The sequence below is a fragment of the Phoca vitulina genome, unplaced genomic scaffold (genome assembly GCF_004348235.1).
Source record: "Phoca vitulina isolate PV1807 unplaced genomic scaffold, GSC_HSeal_1.0 scaffold39, whole genome shotgun sequence".
Taxonomy (NCBI): Eukaryota; Metazoa; Chordata; class Mammalia; order Carnivora; family Phocidae; genus Phoca; species Phoca vitulina.
The window spans coordinates 17,984,925-18,009,328 of NW_022589742.1; the positions used below are offsets into that span (position 1 = coordinate 17,984,925).

General features: G+C 35.9%; 1 pseudogene; it reads right to left on the bottom strand.

Moving 5' to 3' along the window:
- Positions 1–688: 688 nt before the first annotated feature.
- On the bottom strand, positions 689–15,644 carry LOC116647128 (annotated as a pseudogene).
- Positions 15,645–24,404: the final 8,760 nt, after the last annotated feature.

Genomic DNA, 24,404 nt, shown 5'->3' on the forward strand with positions numbered 1-24,404 from the left:
CATCTAATTATATGTTCCCCTGTAGATAGATCTTTTGGCAAGGGCAATAAAATGTTATCTTGTGTCCCTACCTGCAGTAAAGCATGTTCTTTCTGTATGTTGTCTACTTGTATTCTAAGGGTGACATCAGGGAACTGAGTGAATAGAGAGTAGGCACTTGGAAGGTTAGAACGTATGTGTTCATTTAATGTCTATATAGTTGTTGACAGGCTGCCTGTCCAAAAGGCCAGTGAATGGGTTTCTTGTCATAGTTATTTTTTTCAATTTTTTATTTAAATTCTTTTGCATTACTTAAGTCTTTCCAAGGCATGTGCTGGTACAACACAATCTTTTTTTTTTTATGTTATGTTAATCACCATACATTACATCATTTGTTTTTGATGTAGTGTTCCATGATTCATTGTTTGCGTATAACACCCAGTGCTCCATGCAGAACATGCCCTCTTTAATACCCATCACCAGGCTAACCCATCCTCCCACCCCCTGGTACAACACAATCTTCTCCTCTCAGATGGAACTAGCTTAGCATTCAAACAGCATGCACAATACCTTGGTAGCAGCAGTGCACTGTGCCTGCTCCCACCGAAGCCCTGCTCAGTTGTGTATATTTGGAGCATCTGCAGGAGTGTGAATAGTATTGAGAAGAGGAGGGAGGAAGAAACAGCTTGAGCTCCTAGCTGGGGGGAGGTCAGCCAAAGTTGTGCAGGGCAAGCCTGAGCATGTCATTGGTGCAAACCCAAGCATTGTTGATGTTCTTTAATAGGAACATCTAGTGGAACCCCATGATGGGGTTTTCAGCAGCTTTGAGCTGACCCACAGCCATGCTGATGACACAGCTATCTGGTGTGGGATGATGGTCCTGAACTGTAATGCTGTGCTGGATTTTCTGGAATGGAAGCCTGGACTGCTGTCCTTCCCACTTAAAGCTAATGTGTCAATATAAATTAGTTGGGTTCTGTCCTTATCAAATAACTTGTAGTAATGTTGAATAAAGTTGGATTCAATCTGCTCCCAAGTTGGCTTGTCTCTCACTCTGGAGCATCACCGGGCCTCGTTGAGACCTGAAGGGCTGACAGTATGTCTTTCTTATCTCTTTAATTTTCTCCTTCTGGAACTCTGATTAGATATTACTTGATTGTATCTTCTATATTTTCCTCCACATTGCTTGGATTTCTCTTTCATATCTTCTATTTCTTTAATACTATATGCTGCAATCCAACTAAATTCCTCAGATTATATTCTATTTCACTAAGTCCTTTTTAATTTATGTTTTTCTTTCCCTCAAGTTCTTTATTCAAATGCCTGCATTTTTATTTCAATAATTTCTAATTGATTATTTGTCATTTTTGCTATGGTGTCCTGATCTTGCCTTTATGGTATCTATTCTTTCCTTAAACTCTTGATTATCTTAAAAATACTTTAAATACTCTTTCAATTTTTCTATTATCTATATAGTTCACAATGTGTTACTTCTTATTTTATTTGCTTACTCTATCATGGTGGTTTGCTTCCTTTTGTGGTATGCAATTTTGACCATAATCTCATCTTCAGAATAATTGTTTATTTTTAAAAATATTTTATTTATTTATTTGACAGAGAGAGAGAGTATAAGCAGGGGGAGCAGCAGAAGAGTGGGAGAAGCAGACTCCCTGCTGAGCGGGGAGCCCTACGTAGGGCTCAATTCCAGGACTCCTCATGACCTGAGCCGGAGGCAGACACTTAACAGACTGAGCCACCACCAGGTGCCCCAGAGAGTAATTGATTCTTAAGGGATTCTTCTATGACATGGATTGTGCAGACTTACTTTAAGCAGTTTCATATTTACTTCTATTGAGCATCTATAGGTCTCAATGTTTTCAAGGCTACTTTTATAATAACTTACTAGATGGAAATTTTCATTATCCTTGTAAAGTATGAATTGTACATTTTTTCTGCATCTAGCACTTGCTTAGGGTTCTGATTCCTTGCAGATGACTCTTTTTTTCATAATACTTTCAAGATGGCCAACTTTCTTACTAAGTCTCTAGGCCAATGGAGATATTTTAATGCCTATTTTACAGAAATGTGACTCCTAGTTTTTTTGCAGAGAGCTTAGTTCCAGTTGTCAGCCATTCAGAGATCCAAAACCCTGCCTCTTTTATTTATGTAAGTATTGAAAGTGCAAAGTCTATACAATATTCCTGGATTTCTTATCCAATTAGTCATTTGATTTCCATTCTCATGATATTACTATCTGTATACTATCAGTATAACTCTGACTATATAATTCCCAAGCATTTAATTCCAATCTGAGCTTTAGTCCTACATTTGTACCTGTTTACTATTTTTCACATTAATGTCCACCATCACCTCAAACTCTAAGTTTCTAAAATAAATTTCTCATATTACAAAAAATTGATTTACCTTCTGAATTTCCTACAGTTGGTCCATTACTTAATGCACACTTCAGAAAACATACCAAGCCAAATATGTCACAAGCCAAAAATAGAATTTTGTACTATGTAAGGGCTTCTGTTCTTAAAGAGAATAAATTTAAATCTTGAAATACAATTCTTATTTAGATACATATTTAATTATATATTTTGCCATGTTGTAGTTTTAAACAGTTTTCCTTTCACAATTTGATGCAAATTTAAATCCAGCAAGCCTAGAAAGATTTCATTCCACCTGATTTTTATCTTCATCTTGTTTGGATTCATTTGAGACCTATGTTTCAATTACAAGTATCAGAACTTTCTCTTTTTTTCAACTTCTCTTTCATTTGTCATAAAATGAAATTAAAATGTACCCAAATATTCAACACTTGTACCAACAAGGTGCTCCTCTACAGACATAGATGAAGATGCTACTGAAACTAAATTACTGGCTGGCAAATAGTACCAACATGCAATAATTCATAATTATTATTTTTCAACTGTTATACAAAAGTCCAAATTAAACAAAAAAAGAGGCATTTTATTTTATTTTATTTTTTAAAGATTTTATTTATTTGACAGAGAGAGACACAGCGAGAGAGGGAACACAAGCAGGGGGAGTGGGAGAGGGAGAAGCAGGCTTCCCGCGGAGCAGGGAGCCCGATGCGGGGCTCGATCCCAGGACCCTGGGATCATGACCTGAGCCGAAGGCAGATGCTTAACGACTGAACCACCCAGGCACCGCTAAAAAAAGAGGCATTTTAGGGTGCTATTATAAAGTGCATGAAAATGAGGACTACATGAAGACTAACTATAACAAAACCAACAACAGGTGCCTTGGTGGCTTAGTCAGTTAAGCATCTGCCTTCAGCTCAAGTCATGATTCCAGAGTCCTGGGATCGAGTCCCGCATCAGGCTCCCCACTCAGCAGGGAGTCTGCTTCTCCCTTTGCCTCTGCTGTTCCCCCGCTTGTGCTTTCTCCCTCTCTCTCTAACTCAAATAAATAATAAATAACAAAAAAAAAGTAACAAAGCCAAGAATATTTCTTATTGGGTATTTATCTTCCTAATTACTCAACTACAAAGTAAACTTTTCCTTTTCTCTTTCTCCCTGATTCTCGATATGAAATTAGCTGAAAAGTCCTACAGATTTTTCACTGAGTGTTTTTTCTGAATCCTCATGTTATACTATCCTCACTGTCACTATTCTAGCCCAGGATCTTATGACCTCCCTGTAGGCCTATAATTCATCTCAAAGATGTCAAATTGTCAATCTTACAGGGCTCAAAACATGCCCCTCATTTTTTCATTTCTATAATTTTTATCATTTTGTTATCCCCAAAGAAAAAATTCTCCCTCAACCTGTCAACCACTGTCCCTACGATGCTTGTCAGAATTATATGCTCCTTTGAAACCAAATTTCAAACTCTACCTATTCTATGAGGCTTTCATTACTATGTTAACCTGAAACAATCTCTTAAGTATTATGCAATTTGTTTGATACACATCATTATATTGCTTTGCACAGTGATGGGTACATGATGATAAAGCCAAAAAGTCCATGACAAATTTTATGGACCACTAGAATTCTGTCAGCACAGGAGTCTTTACAAATATTTGGAAGCTGACCTATTCTGCAGACATATTCAAATTATTTCAAATGTCTACTTATTATTCATGAGTAGATTGTATTTTGCAATAGTTCTTAGTGTAACAAACTTAATTTTTAATATGGTGCCCATGAGATATTACATGCCCTGTTTTTGTTATTCTTTTGAATTTTTGATTACAATCCTTCATTTGTCTTAACACCAGCCCTTTATGCATGCCATCCTTTATGCTTAGAATGCATCCCTTCACAGATCTTTACATCTACTTGTGTGATTTCTAGTCATCCTTCATCTTTCAGTTTAAAATCCCTTCCTCAGAGAAGCCTTCCTGGATTCTCAGATTAGCTTTGTTCCCACTGTTATATACTTTAATAGTATGTGGCACTTTTACTCTATGGAATATTTTATAATCTGAGTTTATAGAGCAGTGGTGATTAATATAAATAATATCTAATAAAGAGCTTTATTCTTTATTTCCCCCACAATTTAGGGGAGGAGATGAATCCATATATTCTGTCCAACCAACTCTAATTAAACTCTATGATCCTCTCACATCTACTACCTATAAATTCTTAGAATTTTATTGGTTTTTAAACCAACAGAATTTATTTTATAATCATGCAATTCTACTTAAACATGTTGGTCCCATTATCTCTTTTCCCCATAATATGGGCAGTTCTGCAGTCAGCATGCTGCCAACATATAATTTACTGGATGGTATACAATCCCTTGTGAGTGTGGAGAGTTTGGTTCTTAATTCATTCTGATTGCTTTTCTCTTGATACAATATATTTAATGTTTTTTTTTCTTTACTTATACCTGGAGAAGGAACATTTATGAACACCCACATTTGATATGTATTTTTAAATTTTTAAAAATTAATACTTTTATTTCCAAACAGAGGGTCAGCTCCATGAGGGTAAAGAATGTTGCCTACTTTTGTTCATCATTATATCTCCAGTTCAAGCACTATATATTTTTTTTAATTTTATTTTATTATGTTATGTTAATCACCATACATTACACCATTAGTTTTTGATGTAGTGTTCCATGATTCATTGTTTGTGTATAACACCCAGTGCTCCATTCAATACTATATTTTATACATGGATTGTGCTAAATAAATATTTGTTGAATAAATGAATGGTGAGCAAAAATCAATGAAATCACCACAATTCAGCAGCAATCCTGACAGGTAAAGTATTAAGAGGAGGTTTATAAAGTGGGGTGTGGAAGTTTAGAAAGGGATGGAGAGGAAAAGTAATTGTGAACTTGGATGAGTAAAGGATCAGAAAAATAAATCACAGCATATAAGCTTTTGTCTCTGAGTTGAAGAGCTTGTAGTTTCCTTCACTCTTTATCATTTATTACCTAAATCAAGATGCAATATTCTGTATGAATAAAAACAGCCAGCCTTTGAAGTATACATATTCTTAAAATGCGACTTGCATCATTTTTCAATGAGTTGTAGCTCCTAACTCATTCACAATCTTACGTTCAGTGAAGCAGAGAGTTCCTCAGAACTAGAAAAAGCATCCCTTGGTTCTTTTGGTTAAACATCACTCTTACTCTCTCTTACTTGTTATTTCCCAGAATGCGATGGATTCAATATAGTCTTATGCCATTCATTTGTATTAACCAAACTATTAATTAAAAATCTCAAAGATATTTAATATTACCAAAATAATTCAGCTTTGTTTTTCTTGTATAATTTATTCATTTTCCTTTTTTGCGTTCAGAATCTTATTTTCCATTTTTTTTCAGTCTTAGATCTTATGTTTTATATTTGTTTTAAAATAGTGAGGTTTAATTTTCCCCTGTCGTGGTGTACTGAATTTGTCTTATAGTTTTCTTGAGTACACTTTTTAAACCATAAAGCAATTGATGTGAATTTAAGTATAAATTTATTAACATTGGATTACCATCATTAAAGTATATAGGTGCATGTTTGCCTGATGTTCTATGAGCTATCCTGCTTTCAAATGGAGTTTTATCCTTATGTATTGCTTTCTAACAGCACTGATAGAGCAAGAGAAATTCGTGTTCATTTTCTTTGGCTCTTTGCTAACTGGATCTTTCAAACTCTCTTTTTCTTTTGATCAATGTGATTAGTTTAAATGTAAATCTATCTATCATCTATCTATCTATCTATCTCTCTATCATCTACTTATCTATCATTTTCATGCATCTATAAATATATATGCATATTTATATAATAATACTGTCATATATATAGAGACTTATAGTTAATGGTTCTGCAAACATTCATGATTTATGTAGAATTCTGAATCTATATTTCATTGAACTGCATAGAGGTTTTTGAGTCTTGGTTGTTAGGTTTAGTTTTTTTTTAATCTTGCCACTTACTTTCTGTGTGTTGTTGAGACAGAAGTTCTTTCATTGATTGCTTCTCATTTTCTTTGCTGATGGCCCCCATCAGACAGACAGGCTCCAAGCTAATTAGCAGAGCTTTCTTCTTCTTTTTTTTTTTTTTTAAAGATTTTATTTATTTATTTGACAGAGAGAGAGAGACAGCGAGAGAGGGAACACAAGCAGGGAAAGGGTCAGAGGGAGAAGCAGGCTTCCCGCCGAGCAGGGAGCCTGATGCGGGGCTCAATCCCAGGACCCTGAGATCATGACCTGAGCTGAAGGCAGTCGCTTAACCAACTGAGCCACCCAGGCGCCCCGCAGCAGAGCTTTCTTCTTGACTGCTCATTTCCTTAAACTCTCTGCAAGAAGGAAACTTATGAACACTTTGCAAAATTCAACTATATACAGGATAATAATATAATAATAATAAACAGTCTGTAGAGATTTGAATACTCTCTCTGTCAAATAAATAAATAAAATCTTAAAAAAAAAGGCAGGTGGGATAATAATCATGATGCCATTGAATGGAGTTACCAAAGACTCTTCCATCCAACAAAATTCAGAAAATTATGTACTTTATAGGCTACTGAGCCAAAAACCTATTTGAACTGGCCCTATCTTATATTCTGGCTCTGTTATTAATAGCTAAATGTTTTAGGCCTAGGAACTTTCTTATCTGCACCTTTGGGATAATAATAATAATAATGCACCATGGGGCATCTAAAGGTACTACATGAAAATGGGATACAAAAGAGCATTTAAGAGTATCACATGAAATTATGAAGTGAATGCACACAAATTGCTTGGCATGGCAACTTGAATACACAGTAAGTGCCTAAAAAGTATGAGCCATTATTTTCCTGTTGCTTCTGCTGCTGTGTGGTTATTGTTATTTTTATTGTCATAGTGGAAGTTCCCATATGAGAAGTATAGAACATTTATGACATAGGTACAATGACTTTATTTCCTTACTCATGGTCTATTTTGATTGTATTTATGAAGAAAACTAAGAATATTGGAAAGTCCTTGGCAAAAGGCTCATTAGGTGTAGAATACAATGCCAACTCATTCTATATCTACCTTTAGGCTCAAAATCAGATAGTTAGGATTCAGTAGTCTTACAGATTTCTCATAGATTTGCAATTTACTTTGACCTGGAAAAACAACCAATGCCATCCTAAAGATTTTAAAGTTATAGATTCACACTTTGATGTATTTTCCCTGATTTGCAATTTGACATGAAGAGACTGTTTGGATCCCAATTTATTCCTACATCTGATTAACCAATTCTGAGTTCAGATGGTACTGATGATAGGGTCTTGAAAAACTTTATCTGCTTAAGAATATTATGTATTATGTATTTCTCTACCTAATACTGTATTTAATTATCTGAGCAATATTTCCAGGATCAAAATTCCACCAAAACAGTTTTTACTAAGTACAGGCCCAGGATAACATGCTTGTTAGATCTTCTTTCTTACTACCTAAGTTAAATTTTGAGTTTGTATCTAAAATATTTAAAATATTTTTAAATTAGGGGTGCCTGGGTGATTCAGTTGGTTAAGCATCTGATTCTTGGTTTCCACTCAGGTCACGATCTCAGGGTCGTGAGATGAGCCCTGTGTCGGACTCCTCACTCAGTGGGGAGTCTGCTTGAGATTTTCTCCTGCTCTTTCTCCCTCTACTCCTCACCCCGCTCTTGCACACACAGTCTCTCTTTCTAAAATAAATAAATAAAAACCTTTGAAATATGTGTGTGTGTGTGTATATATGTGTATATATATATATATATATATATATATATATATATATCTATATATATATATCTCCAGAAAGGAACTGTATTTATGATTTGAGGAAATAGGTTTTATTACCCCTTTTCAAAGAGTTTTTCAATGTACTTTTATTTATACAATATTATCAATGCAAAACTTTCCTTTTTTGGGGCGCCTGGGTGGCTCAGGCAGTTAAGCATCTGCCTTTGGCTCAGGTCATGATCCCAGGCTCCTGGTATCATGTCCTGCATCATGCTCCTTGCTTGGTGGGGAGCCTGCTTCTCCCACTACCTGCTTCTTCCCCTGCTTGTGCTCTCTATCTCCCTCTGTCAAATAAATAAATAAATAAAATCTTTAGAAAAGTAACTTTCCTTTTTTAAAGAAGGTTTTCTTCCCTTTAAGGTATCTGTCTCATATTTTCAATCTTATATGCTATATGGAACAACAATACTAATTATATACAACCAGAGCCAATGATGAAAATCTTCTGAAATTAGATAATCAAGGTCTTTTATTCAAGACCTGCACATAGTTCTAGATTTGCCCTTCAGCTCTGTAGCAATAGGGCCCTTTTTTGGATGAAGTAGTTATCAGAAAGTCCCTAAATAACTTTCTATCATTATGTCTAAAGAAGCATTTTATTAAAATGGGATAACTTTATGAACCTACATAGTAAGGTGAAAAGCCCCCATAAATTCTGTAACATTAGTACAGACAGAAATTACAATACTTCAGTTACTATCAGGAGGCAATTGGAAAACATAAATTAATGTCCCTGACAATCCTGTTATGGGGAAAGACAGTTTTCATTTCAAGTACTGGCTGACAAGGCTGCAACTTTATTAATACAAAACATGCCATTTAGCCTTAGGACCTACATTTTGGCAGCTGAACAAAATGCAAAAGATTTTACAGCTGCCTCTCGCTGTTGTATTGAGGTAGTCCTCAAACACATCTCAAGCTTCTAGTAAGTGCACAAAATGTTATGCTAGATAGAATATGTGAGGGCTACCAAAGAAATTGCAGGTATGACCCTTGCAGTCAAATTGAGGAAGAAAGATGCAGTTCCAAAAAGAAAAAAAATGAAGAAAACTACCTAGCAGTATTCCAAGTGTAATACAAATAGAAACTAAATACAAACTGTCTTCGTATAAGAACATATGTGTTGATTGTGCAGTAATGAGGCTAGACATTTGTGTGATTTTTCAGGTATAAAATTCTGTGTCTATTTTACTTTAGCTTTTCTGATTTATATAGCATATCACACAGGAAATCCATGATAAATCAGAAAAGAGGGTAAATAAGTCATCTTGACATCAATTCATACCACTTGTGCTCTGCAGCATCTTTTATCTTAGTCATCCTTTTTCCAAGCCCAAGGCCAAACTTACTTCTCTACTAGTGCAGGTAGTTCCCCTAGTTTCTCTCTAAAAGCTGGATAATGAACAGATCTATTAATTTTGCCTCTGTTTTTCATATTCATTCTATTCCTCCAAAAGCCTTCTCCTTTAATTAGATTTAAAACTATAGGAAGTGTTTTCTGAACCTGGCTTTTCAGGGTGAACGGCACATGCTGCTTTAATTCAAGAACTGTTGAGAAATAACCAGGATCTCATTTTTCTGTATTATATAAAACAAGGCTCTCTTGAGACAGAGGCATCTTTTTTTTTCCTTCATTTATTTTTGCAATATTAAAATGGCAAAAGAATCTTTTTTTAGACAGAAAGTTGGAACATTCTACAAAGGAAGTAGCCAGTGACATTTCATTCCCTTGCTCCTCAGCATAAGCACAGAACTACCTGTGAGAAGCAGTTCAGCATATTTACTATCTACCTTGTTTATACCAACTGATGCCCCCCACACTGCAATGGAACTGCCCCTCCCAATCACACTTGCCTCAGTCCCAGCATGGCATGCTCCCTCAATCAGAAGACAGGCCAAAACCCCTGTTCACATTGTGTCTCTCAATGCAGGTCTGCAGAGCCTTGGTTCCAGCAGCAGTGGCTAAAGTTCTCATTTCACAATCTGAGGAGAGCACACTTAACTTAAAATGTGCCACACTCAGGCCAGGGACCAAACACTGCCCACAAGTGAAGAGAGCCTTTGTAGATGACTGGCCTGAAGGATAAAGCAGCCAGGACAAAATAAGAGAGCATGTGTAAAATATACTAGAAACACTCCTGTAAGAGCCAGACCCTAGGAAACAGGGAAACTACATGGCAGGACACTATAGGACTTCTTAATTATAAGGCTATCACACTCAAGAACAGGAGACATAGCTGACATTCCTAACACAAAAAATCAGGCACAGAGACTTACACAAAATTAGAAGACATAGAAATGTATCCCAAATGAAAGAAAAGGACAAGTCCATGGCCAGAGATCTAAGCAAAACAGAAGTAACATGACTAATAGAGAATTTAAAGCAATGATCATAAGGATACTTAACTGAACTTGAGAAAAGAATAGAACACATGAGTGAGACCCTATTTTAAAGGATAACAGAGATATAAAGCAGAGATAAAGAGCTGAATAAACAAAATGAGAAACATGCTTGATGGAATGAACAGTAGGTCAGAGGCAGCAGAGAAATGAATTAATGACCTGGAAGACACAGTAATGGAAAGCTATCAAGTTGAACAAAAGAGCAGAAAAACAATGCAAAATGAGAATAAACTTATGGAACACAGTGACTCCATCAAACGTGATAAATTTCATATTATAGAAGTCCCCAAAAAAGAAAGAAAAGAGGAGAGAAAATTTATTTGAAGAAATAATAGCTGAAAACATACCTCATCTGGGGAAAGAGAAAGATATCTAGCTTCAGAAGCCATAGAGAACTCCCATCAAAATCAACAAAAGCAGATACAAGCCAAGATATTGTAATTAAGTTGGGAAAATACAGTGATAAAGAAAAAAAATTAAAAGCAGCAAGCCAAAAATAAAGTCAGTAACTTACAAGAGAAAACTGATAAAGCAGCAGGTTTTTCAGCAGAAACATTCCAAGCCAGAAGGGAGTGTCATGATCTATTCAAATCCTGAATGGAAAAAATCTGCAGCCAAGAATCTTCTAAACAGGAGGGTTATCAATCAGAATAGAAGAAGAGATAAGGAATTTGTCAGACAAACAAAAAAATAAAGGTGTTTATGGTCATTAAACCAACCCTGCCAGAAATATTAAAAAAGACAGTTTGAGTGGAAAAGAGAGAACAAAAGTGACAGTAAAAACTTAGGAAACAAAAAAGCAGTAAAAATGAATATTTCTACAAAAAGTCAGAGAAGAAACACAAAAAAATGATGTAAACTATAATAACATATACCTAAAACATGGGGAGAAGAGGAGTAAAAAATGGGTTCAAACTTAGACCTTCAACTTCTTATAGACTGCTATATGCAGAAGAGGTTATATACAAAACTAAGAGTAACTATATATCAAAAACCACTAATAAATATGCAAAGTTAAAGAGGAAAAATCCAAATATATCGCTAAAGAAAAATAGCAAACCATGAAAGAGATCAGAGAAAATCTTCAGAAAGAACCACAAAAGAAATAATGAAATTACAATAAATACATATCTCTCAATAATGACTTTGAATGTAAATGGGCTAAACACTCTAATCAAAACACACAGGGTGACAGAATGGATTAAAATAAAAAAGAATCATCTATATGTGGCCTACAAGAGACTCATTTTAGACCTAAAGACACCTGTAGATTGAAAGTGAGGAGGCAAAGAAGCATGTATCATGCTAAGGATATCAAAGAAAACCAGAGTAGCAATACTTGTATTGGACAAAATTGGCTTTAAAAAAAAGGCTGTAACAAGAGACAGATTAGGGCACCATATAATCATAAAGGGGACAATCCAACAGGAAGTATAATTGTAAATATTTATGCACACAACATAGGAGCATCCAAATACATAAAAGTTAAAAACAAACATAAAGGAACTAATTGAAAATAATAGAAAAAATAGTAGGATGCTTTAACACCCCACTTATATCAAAGAAGAAATCATCTAAAGAGAATATCAATAAGGAAACAATGGCTTTGAATGTCACATTGGACCACATGGACTTGATAGATATATTCAGAACATTCCATCTTAATACAACAGAATAAACATTCTTCTCAAGGGCACATGGAACATTCCCCAGAATAGGTCATATATTAGGCCACAAAACCAGTCACAATAAATTCAAGAAGATTGTAGTCATACTACATATCTTTTTAGTCCGCAATGCTAGGAAAATAAAAGTCAACCACAAAAAAATTTGGAAAGATCACAAATACATGGAGGTTGAATAACGTGCTAATAATGAATAGTCAAGAAGGACACGAAAGAAGAAATCAGAAAGTACATGGAAACAACTTAAAATGAAAACACAATGGTCTAAAACCTTTCAGATGCAGCAAAAGTAGTTCTTTCATTTAATTATTTTTTTAGGAGTTGTTCTTTCTTTTATTATGTTATGTTAGTCACCATACAGTACATCATTACTTTTTGAGGTAGTGTTTCTTGATTCATTGTTTACGAATAATACCCAGTGCTCCATGCAATACATGCCCTCCTTAATACCCACCATCGTGCTAACCCAAACCTCACCCCCTTTCCCTCTAAACCCCTCAGTTTGTTTCTAGGAGTCCATAGTCTCTCATGGTTCGTCTCCCCTCCGATCCCCCCCTTCATTTTTCCCTTCCTTCTCCTAATGTTCTTCATGCTATTCCTTATATTCCACAAATAAGTGAAACCATATAATAATTGAGTTTCTCTGCTTGACTTACTTTACTTAACATAATCTCCTCCAGTCCCAACCATGTTGTTGTAAGTTGGGTATTCATCCTTTCTGATGACTGAGTAATATTCCATTGTATATATGGATCACATCTTCTTTATCCATTCCTCTGTTGAAGGGCATCTCGGCTCTTTCCACAGTTTGGCTATTGCAGACATTGCTGCTATGAACATTGGGGTGCATATGGCCCTTCTTTTCACTACATCTTTGTCTTTGGGGTAAATACCCAGTAGTGCAATTGCTGGGTCATAGGGTAGCTGTATTTTTAAATTTTTGAGGCACCTCCACACTGTTTTGCAAATTGCCTGTACCAACATACATTCAGCCCAACACTCTAAGAGGGTTCCCCTTCCTCCACAACCTCTCCAACATTTGTTTCTTGCCATGTCAATTTTTGTCATTCTAACTGGTGTAAGGTGGTACCTCACTGTGGTTTTGATTTGAGTTTCCCTGATGGTTAATGATGATGAACATTTTTTCTTATGTCTGTTAGCCATTTGTATGTTTTCTTTAAAGAAGTGTCTGTTCGTGTCTTCTGCCGATTTTTTGACTTGATTATTTGTTTTTTGGGTGTTGAGTTTGAAAAGTTCTTTACAGATTTTGGATATCAGCCCTTTGTCTGTAGTGTCATTAGCAAATATCTTCTCCCATTATGTGGGTTGCTTCTTTGTTCTGTTGACTGTTTCCTTTGCTGTGCAGAAGCTTTTTATCTTGATGAAGTCCCAAAAGTTCATTTTCGCTTTTGTTTCACTTGTCTTTGGAGATGTATCTTGAAAAAAGTTGCTGTGGCTGATGTCAAAGAGGTTACTGCCTATGTTCTCCTCTAGGATTTTGATGGATTCCTGTCTCACATTGAGGTCTTTCATCCATTTTGAGCTTATTTTTGCTTATGGTGTTAGAAAATGGTTGAGTTTCATTCTTCTGTATATAGCTTTCCTATTTTCCCAGCACCAATTATTGAAAAGACTATATTTTTCCATTGGATATTTTTTACTGCTTTGTCGAAGATTATTTGACCATAGAGTTGAGGGTCCATATCTGGGCTCTCTATTCTGTTCCATTGGTCTATAAGTCTGTTTTTTGTGCCAGTACCATTCTGTCTTGCTGATCATGGATTTGCAACATAGCTTGAAATCAGGCAACGTGATGCCCCCAGCTTTGTTTTCCTTTTTCAACATTTTCTTGGTAACTCAGGGTCTTTTCTGATTCCATACAAATTTTAGGATTGTTTGTTCCAGCACTTTGAAAAATGTCATTGGAATTTTGATCAGGATGGCATTGAAGGTATAGATTGCTCTGGGTAGCATAGACATTTTTTTTTAAGATTTTATTTATTTATCTATTTATTCGACAGAGAGAGAGACAGTGAGAGAGGGAGTGAGAGAGGGAACACAAGCAGGGGGAGTGGGAGAGGGAGAAGCAGGCTTCCCGCCGAGCAGGGAGCCCGATGCGGGGCTCAATCCCAGGACCCTGGGATCATGACCTGAGCCAAAGGCAGATGCTTAACTGACTGAGCCACCCAGGTGCCCCTGGGTAGCATAGACATTTTAACAATGTTTATTCTTCTGATCTATGAACATGGAATGTTTTTCCATCCTTTTGTGTCCTCTTCAATTTCTTTCATGTGTGTTCTGTAGTTCCTAGAGGATAGATGCTTTACCTCTTTGGTTAGGTTTATTCCGAGGTATCTTATGGTTTTTGGTGCTATTGTAAATGGAATCCATTCTCTAATTTCTCTTTCTACAGTTACATTGTTAGTGTATAAGAAAGCAGCTGATTTCTGTGCATTGATTTTGTATCCTGCCACATTACTGAATTGCTTTATGAGCTCTAGTAATTTGGGGGTGGAGTCTTTTGGGTTTTCCACATAAAGTATCATGTCATCTGTGAAGAGAGTTTGATTTCTTTGCCAATTTGAATACATTTTATTTCTTTTTGTTGTCTAGTTGCTGTTGCTAGGACTTCTAGTACTATGTTGAACAACAGTGGTGAGAGTGGGCATCCTTGTTGTGTTCCTGATCTTAAGGGAAAGGCTCTCAGCTTTTCCCCATTGAGGATGATATTCACTGTGGGTTTTTCATAGATGGATTTTATGAACTTGAGGAATGTTCCCTCTATCCCTCTACTCTGAAGAGTTTTAATTAAGAAAGAATGCTGTATTTTGTCAAATGCTTTTTCTGCATCAATTGAGAGGACCATATGTTCTTCTCTCTCCTCTTATTAATGTGTTCTATCACACTGATTGATTTGTGAATGTTGAAATAACCTTGCATCCCAGGGATAAATCCCAGTTGGTCGTGGTGGATGATCCTTTTAAAGTATTGTTGGATCCTATTAACTAGGATTTTGTTGAGAATTTTGGAATCAATATTCATCAGGGATATTGGTCTAAAATTCTCCTTTTTGATGGGGTCTTTGGCTGGTTTGGGGATTAAGGTAATGCTGGCCTCATAGTATGAGTCTGGAAGCTTTCCTTCTGTTTCTATTTTTTGAAACAGCTTCAGGAGAATAGGTCTTATTTCTTCTCTGAATGTTTGGTAGAATTCCTCTGGGAAGGGGAGTTTTTGGGAAGTTTGTGATCACTGCTTCAGTCTCATTACTGGTTATTGGCATATTCAGGTTGCCAATTTCTTCCTGTTTCAGTCCTGGCAGTCCATAGGTTTCCAGGAAGGCATCCATTTCTTCCAGTTGTTTAATTTATTGGCATATAGTTGTTGATATTAATTATAATAATTTTTTTCTATTTCCTTGGTGTTAGTCATGATCTCTTCCTTTTCATTCATAATTTTATTAATTTGGGCCTTTTCTCTTTTCTTTTGTATAAGTCTGGCCGTGGTTTATCGATCTTATTAATTCTTTCAAAGAACAAGTTTCTAGTTTTGTTGATCTGCTCTACTGTATTTCTGATGTCTAATTCATTGATCTGTGCTCTAATCTTAATTATTTCCCTTCTAACGAGTGGCTTAGGCATCATTTGTTTTCTCTCCAGTTCTTTAAGGTGTAAATTTTGTTGGTGAAATCGGGATTTTTCTATTTTTTTGAGTGAGGCTTGGATGGCTATATATTTCCCCCTTAGGACTGCTTTTGCAGTATCCCATAGGTTTTGGATTGATGTGTTTTCTTTCTTAGTGGTTTCCATGAATTGTTTAAGTACTTCTTTGATTTCTTGGTTGACCCAAACATTCTTAAGCAGAATGGTCTTTAGCTTCCAAGTGTTTGAATTTCTGCCAAATTTTTTCTTGTGATTGAGTTCCACTTTTAGAGCATTGTGGTCTGAGAATATGCAGGGAATAATCTCAGTCTTTTGGTATTGGTTGAGACCTGATTTGTGACCCAGTATGTGGTCTATTCTGGAGAAAGTTCCATGTGTGCTCGAGAAGAATGAGTATTCTGTTGTTTTAGGGTGGAATGTTCTGTAAATATCTATGAGGTCCATCTGGTCCAATGTATCATTCAAAGCTCTTGTTTCCTTGTTGATTTTCTGCTGAGATGATCTGTTCATTGCTGAGAGTGGAGTATTGAGGTCTCCTCCAATTAACGTATTGTTACCAATATGACTCTTTATTTTGGTTAACAGTTGGCTTATGTAGATGGCTGCTCCCATGTTGGGGGTGTATATCTTTACAATTGTTAGATCTTCTTGTTGGATAGACCCTTTAAGAATGATATGATGTCTTCCTATATCTCTTACTATATCTCTTACTACAGTCGTTAGCTTAAAATCTAATTTGCCTGATATGAGAATTGCTACCCCAGCTTTCTTCTGAGGTTTGTTGGCAAAGAAGATGGATCTTCATCCCTTCACTTTCAGTCTGGATGTATCTTTAGGTTCAAAATGAGTCAATTGTAGACTGCATATGGTTGGGTCCTGTCTTTTTATCCAATCTTCACCCCTGTGCCATTGTATGGGAGCATTTAGACCATTCACATTGAGAGTGATTATTGAAATATATGAATTTATTGTCACCATGTTGCCTGTGAAGTCTTTGTTTCTATAGATTGTCTCTGTAAATTTCTATTCTATATCACTCTTGCAGTCTTTCTCCCTTTGTAGAACCCCCCCTTAATATTTCTTGCATGGCTGGTTTAGTGATCATGTATTCTTTCAGTTTCTGATGGTCTTGGAAGCTCTACATCCCTCTATCCATTCTAAATGACAACCTTGCCAGATAAAGTATTCTTGGCTGCATGTTCTTCTGGTTTAGTACCCTGAATATGTCTTGCCAGGCCTTTCTGGCTTGCCACGTCTCTGTGGCTAGGCCTGACATTATTCTGATGTGCCTCCCTCTGTACGTAAGGAATCTCTTCCTCCCAAACTGCCCTTAAGATTGTTTCCTTGGTTCTAAGATTTGTGAGTTTTACTATTACATGCCAGTGCATTGGTCTGTTTTCCTTGATCTTGGGAAGAGTCCTCTCTGCCTCTAGGACACGAATGTTTGTTTCATTTTCCAGGTTAAGGAAGTTCTCAGTTACAATTTGCTCAAATATATATTCTATTCCTCTCTCTCTCTCTACCCCCCTCCGGGATCCCAATAATTCTGACATTGGAACATCCCATGGTGTCACTTCTTTCTCTAATTCTGTTTTCACAGATTTTAAGCTGTTTGTTCCAGGCCTCCTCTTTTTCCTTCTTTTCTATTAGTTTGCCTTCTAGATCACTAATTTGTTCTTCTGCCTCGTTTACCCTAGCTTTTAGAGTATCTAGATTATATTGGATCTCTTTAATAGCATTTTTAAGTTCTACCAGATCAGCTTTCATTTATGCCCTTAGAGACTCTATGTTGCCATTAATCATTTTCTTCTTTCTAGCTATTGTCTTCATAATTGCTACCCTGAAGTTTATTTTGGACTTCTTGCTTATATCTATATTCATTTGTTCTGTGGCCAAAGTCACAGTCTCTGAGTCTTTCCTATTTTGGGGGTTCCTCCTCTTAGTCATTCTGTTGAGGGGTGGTTGAGGGAATGTACAGATTCCAAATTATTGACTACAATCTACGCAAGATGCACCAGTTTTATAGGGATGTTAGGGTTGTAGGCCTCTTGTTCTTCCAGCCTGTCTTCTGGGGGAAGGATGGCGCTTGCTGCGCTTTTACTCAGGCAACCCTGTTTAGTCAGAGTTGCCCTACTCCCTGTGTGTGTGGGGTGGATGAGCTCAGTGAAAACCGGTTTATTGGGGCTTTTGTTCTCTCCCCACTTTCCCTGCTGGCTTTCAGATTCTCTTCCAAGAGTCAGAGCAGAAGTGACTGTTTCCAAACCTCTGCCTCGGAACAGAGAGATTGCAATCTGTTTTTTTGTGAGCTCTCCAGGCCACACTATCTCCGTTTCTGTCTGTGCTGCTAAAAACTGCAGTGTCCTGGGTTGTGCGCCCCTCAGCTTCCAGGTCGGGGCATGTCTCTGCCCTGCTTATGGCAGCTTCCTCCCCCTTCCATTTATCTTCTGATATCTTCTGATATCTGCCCTCAGAATCACCTCAAAACCAGCCACTGGGGATATTTTGTTTGTAGAGATCCAGATCTATCTTCTCACATCTCAGCCTGATTTTGTGTGTGTTCAGAGTGGTCTGGTAGATATGCAGCTCAATTCAGGTGACTGGTTGAAATAGGGTCCCCTACTCCTCCACCATCTGCAAAAGTGGTTATAAGAGGGAAGTTTATAGCAATACAAGGCTACCTTAAGAAACATGAAACATCTCAAATGAACAACCTATCCATACACCTAAGGGAGCTAGAAAAAGAACAATAAATGAGACCAGCAGAAGGAAAGCAATAATAAAGATTAGAGCAGAAATAAATTATATAAAACAAAAAAATAGAAGAAATCAATGATGGCAGGAGTTGGTTCTTTGAAAGAATCAATAAAATTGATAAACCTCTGGCCAGATTTTTTAGGAAAAAAACAGAAAAGACTCAAATGAATAAAATCATAAGTGAAAGAGGAGAAATAACACCCAACACTACAGAAATACAAACAATCAGACAATATTATGAAAACTACATGTCAACATTGGAAACCTAGAAGAAATGGATAAATTCTTAGAAACATTTAAACTACCAAACCTGAAAAAGGAAGAAATAGAAAATTTGAACAGACTGATGACCAGCAAAAAACTGAATCAGTAACCAAAAAATCCCCAACAAACAGTAGTCCAGGATCAGATGGCTTCAGGGGAAATTCTACCAAACATTTAAAGTAGACTTCATACCTATTCTTCTCAAACTATTCAAAGAAATAGAAGATGAAGAAAAACTTCCAAATTCATTCTATGAAGTCAGTATTACCCTGATACCAAAACTAGATAAAGTCACCACTAAGAAAGAGAACTACAGGCCAATATCCCTGATGAACATAGATGCAAAAATCCTAAGCAAAATAAAATAGGAAACCAAATCTAACAATATATTTAAAAAAATCATTCACCACAATCAAGTGGGATTTACTCCTGGGTTGCAAGTTTGGTTCATTATTCCCAAATCAATCTATGTGATACATCACATCAATAAGAAAAAGGACAAGAACTATGTGATCATTCCAATAGATGCAGAAAGAGCACTTGACAAAGTACAGCATCCATTCATGATAAAACCCTAAACAAAGTAGGTTTAGAGGGAACATACCTCAACATAATAAAGGCCATATATGAAAAACCCACAGCTAATATCATCCTTAATGGGGAAAAACTGAAACCTTTTCCCCTAAGGTCAGGAACAACCCAAGAATGTCCATTCTCACCACTTTTATTCAACATAGTACTGGAAGTCTTAGCATCAGCAATCAGGCAACAAAAAGAAATAAAGGACATCCAAATCAGTAAGATAGAAGTAGAACTCTCACTAATGGCAGATGATATGATACTCTATATAGAAAACCTGAAAGATTCCACAAAAAAAACGTGCAAGAACTGATAAACGAATACAGAAAAATTCAAGATACAAAGTCAATGTATAGAAAATACACTAATAATGAAGCAGCAGATAGAAAAAATAAGAAAACACTCCCATTTACAATTGCACCAAAAATAATAAGATACTTAGGAATAAACCTAACCAAAGAGGTAAAAGACCTGTACTCTGAAAACTATAAAACACTAATGAAAGAAACTGAAGATGACACTAAGAAATGGAAAGACATTCCATGCTCATGGATTGGAAGAAAAAATATTGTTAAAATGTCTATACTACCCAAAACAATCTACACATTTAATGCAATCCTTATCAAAATACCAACAGTATTTTTCATAGACTAGAAAAAACAATTGTAAAATTTGCATGGAACCACAAAAAGACCCTGAATAGCTAAGGCAATCTTGAAAAAGAATAACAAAGCTGGAGGCATCACAACTCCAGTTATAAGTTATATTACAAAGATGTAGTATGGTATTAGCACAAAAGTAGACACATAGATCAGTGAAACTGAATAAGGAACCTAGAAATAAATCCTCATCTATATGGTCAATTGGTCTTTGACAAAGGAAGCAAGAACATGCAATGGGAAAAAAATCTATTCAACAAATGGTATTGGGAAAACTGGACAGCTATATTCAAAAGAGTGAAACTTGACTACTTTCTTACACCACAGACAAAAATAAATTCCAAATGGATGAAAGACCTAAATATGAGACTTGAAACGATAAAAATCCTAGAAGAGAACACAGGCAGTAGCTTCTTTTACATCAGTCATAGCAACTTTTTCCTTGATATGTCTCCTGAGACAAGGGAAACAAAAGCAAAAATAAACTATTGGGACTTCATCAAAATAAATATGTTCCACACAGTGAAGAAAAAGAAAACTAAAATGCAACCTACAGAATGACAGAAGATATTTGCAAACGACATATGCCATAAAGCTTTAGTATCCCAAATATATAAAGAACTTTAAAACTCAACAGCCAAAAAAACAAATAATCCAACTAAAAAATGGGCAGAAAACATGAACAGACGCTTTTTTTTTTTAAAGAAGAAATATAGATGGTCATCAAACATGAAAATATGTTCATTATCACTTACCATCAGGGAAATGCAAATTAAAACTACAATGAGATATCACATCAAACTATCAGAATGGCTAAAATCAACAATACAAGAAACAACAGGTATTGGTGAAGATGTGGAGAAAAGAACACTCTTGCACTGTTGGTGAAAATGCAAACGGGTGCAGCCACTATGGAGAACAGTATGGAGGTTTCTCAAAAAGTTAAAAATGGAACTACCCTATGATCCAGCAATTGCATTACTGGGTATTTACCCAAAGAATACAAAAACACTAATTTAAATGGATACATGTATCCATATGTTTAGAGCAGCATTATTTATAATAGCCAAGATACCGAAGGAGCCCAAGTGTCCATTGATTGATGAATGGATAAAGAAGAGGTGGTATATATACAATGGAACATTATTCAGCCATAAAAAGAATAAAATCTTGTCATTTTCAATGACATGGATGGAGCTAGAGAGTATAATGTTAAGCGAAATAAATCAGAGAAGACAAATACCATGTGATTTCCCTCATATGTAGAATTTAAGAAACAAAACAAATGAGCAAAGGGAAAAAAAAGAAAAAAGAGAGAGATAAATCAAAAAGTAGACTTTAATTATAAAGAACAAACTGATGATTACCAGAAGGGAGGGGGGTGAGTGGATGGGTTAAATAGGTGATGGGGATTAAGGAGTGCACTAGTGATGACCACTAGGTGATGTATGGAATTCTTGAACCACTATATTGTACACCTGAAACTAATATTACACTCTATGTTAACTAACTGTTATTAAAACAAAACTTAAAAGTAAAAAGAAAATAAATTATACTGTGTATAAATCTTCTTTCAAGTAGCATCTTCTTTCATTAAGACAGAAGTGTTTTTAAAATTATGTGTAAAAAGCATGTGGGAATAGCCTAAGGTTAACTCATTAAAACTACAGTGGGGGGAAAAAAGAAAGACAGATGGAATGTTCCAAATGAACTTTGAAAATGTAGCCATGGATCTTTCACTTTGAATTCTCTTTGGGCTAAATGCTATATGTTTCTATCCTCCTTTTTTTTGTTAACATTGTAGAGGTTTCTGTTATTGCTCCCAATCCCCTTCACACACTCTTTTCCATCATATGGAAATAGTCACTCATCAAAACTTAGCCAGTTGTTGTGTGTATTATGGCACGTGCACATGAATTTGGAGAGCAGAATCCTTTACCTTAAATTTTGCTACATAATCAATGAATTCAAGTACTATTGCTCAAATTGTGTGTCTTTGAGGCATCTGCATTAGAATCACCTAGAGCACTCATTTAAAAATACTTATTTCGGAGAAATCTGGACTCTACCTAAGATCTTTGAATGAGAATCTCTGAAGATTCTGCCTTTGTTCATATTATTGCCTCGTTCTAGAATGTCCTTTTTCTCACATCTTTTAAGAAATTCTGCACATCTTTTAAGGTTCAGCTCAAATATAGCCTACTCTTTGAAGCCATCCTTGATCCACTTCCTTCCAATAGATGTGCTCTTCCCTAAAATTATGGCACAGGGTGGCAGATGCATCAAAACTGCAATACAGGCGAATTTGGAGGGAACTCATGTAGGTCATCCAGGAAAAGGTGGTAGGAAGCATCTAAGACTTGCACTTAAATTTGTACTTATATTTAGAAACCTGGCTGAAAATGTTACAAATAACTAAGTAATCAACCACATAGAATCTGTGCTTGGAGAAGAGATTAGTGACAATTTCATGAAAGAATCTTAAGATAAAAATGAAACAAAATGGCTGGGTTTCTAGGCAAAAACATGTACAATAACAGAGAGGGAAGTAGTGGTAAACACCTTCATTAGGAAGATGATAGATAAAATCCTAGTTGATCATGTGCAGTTATCAGAATATTATAGCTTTAGGGTAGGGTAAGCATAATGATGTAAGATATGAAAATAGAAGGTTGACGGAGATATGTAGAACAGTAAGTGCCATGGATAAAGCTATTATTAAATGGTAGAATTTAGATATGAACCCAGGTCGGCCTGATTCCAAATCCTATTCTCTAGGCATCTTAATTATGTCTTTGTTTAAACTATTGCTTCACCCTAGAATGTCCTTCCCCTCTATCTTTGCCTGTGAGAAGTGTATCCTATCTTCAACATCATGGCACCTTTCCCAAGCTGCTTGGGCCACCCCACTCTGACAGTAACAACTGACACCTTCCCTGTCACTCTCCCCCCACCCCTTTTATTTGAGGAGCATGGGTGTGCACATGAGGGCTCTTCTGCTGCAATCTACAGTGGCTTGGGGTAAAAGGTATCAAGGAATAATTTGCAATTCTTGGGAGGCCCAGGATACAGAAAGGTCTGTCTGGGGCAAAGTAAGGTCTGGGGAATACCTATATCACCATCATCTACTTGAAAAGCATACTTTGGGGCCACACCCCACATCTCTTCAATCAAAATCTTTAGCTCAAGGCATAGGAATTTTCATTTTCAACAGGAGCCGGCAATTCTAGTTCTTCTAGAGAGCTGACCAAAACATTAAGTCCTTGCTCATTTCAAATGCTTCAATTTTGTTAAGACAACACAACTAATCCTGTTTATTTTCTTTAGCATTAAAAACAGTAACAAAACCACTAATTTGAAAAGAAAAATGCACTCCTATGTTTATTACAGCATTATTTACAATAGCCAAGATATGAAAACAACTTAAGTGTCCATAAATGGATGAATGGGTAAACAAGATGTAGTATATGTATGTGTACACACACACACACACACACACACACACACACAGATGGACCTAGAATGCATTATGCTGAATGAAATAAATCAGGCAGAGAAAGAGAAAGGCAAATAGCATATAATTTCACTTACATGTGAAATCTAAAAAAACAAAACAAACCAACCAATAAAAACAGAAATAGACTTATAAATACAAACAACAAACTGGTGGTTGCCAGAGGGAAGAGGGGTGAAAGAATGGGCCAAAAAAAAAAAAAAAAAAAAGTAATAAAACGTAGAGGTGTGGATTATAATTATCTCATCTGGGGCAAATAGTAAGCAACATTTGCCATCTCTCCTCTGTTCAGTTGTCCCACTTATGGATCCCTAGTTACACCAGTTTTAGAAAGAGTTCTTAAGAAAGATCAAGTAAAAAAAATCAAATAAAGAAAAACAAAACAGGAAATAAGCCAAATATTAGCTGAATGTCAAATTTGAGTCTATTTTCCACTCATAAACCACAAGGAAAAAGAAATTACATTGCAAATTAAAATTCCAGCTGATAAACTTTAGAAATGTAATAAGCTAGATTTTCCCACATTCTAAGAATATAAATTCAGCTGATTGCAATGTATGTAAATATACTTACAATTTCTTTGATAACATAGAAACAAAAAATAACTCTTGTTTTATAAATAAGGAAAGGTATTACTAATTTTAAAATCTTGATGGATGGAATAGCTGCTGCCAACT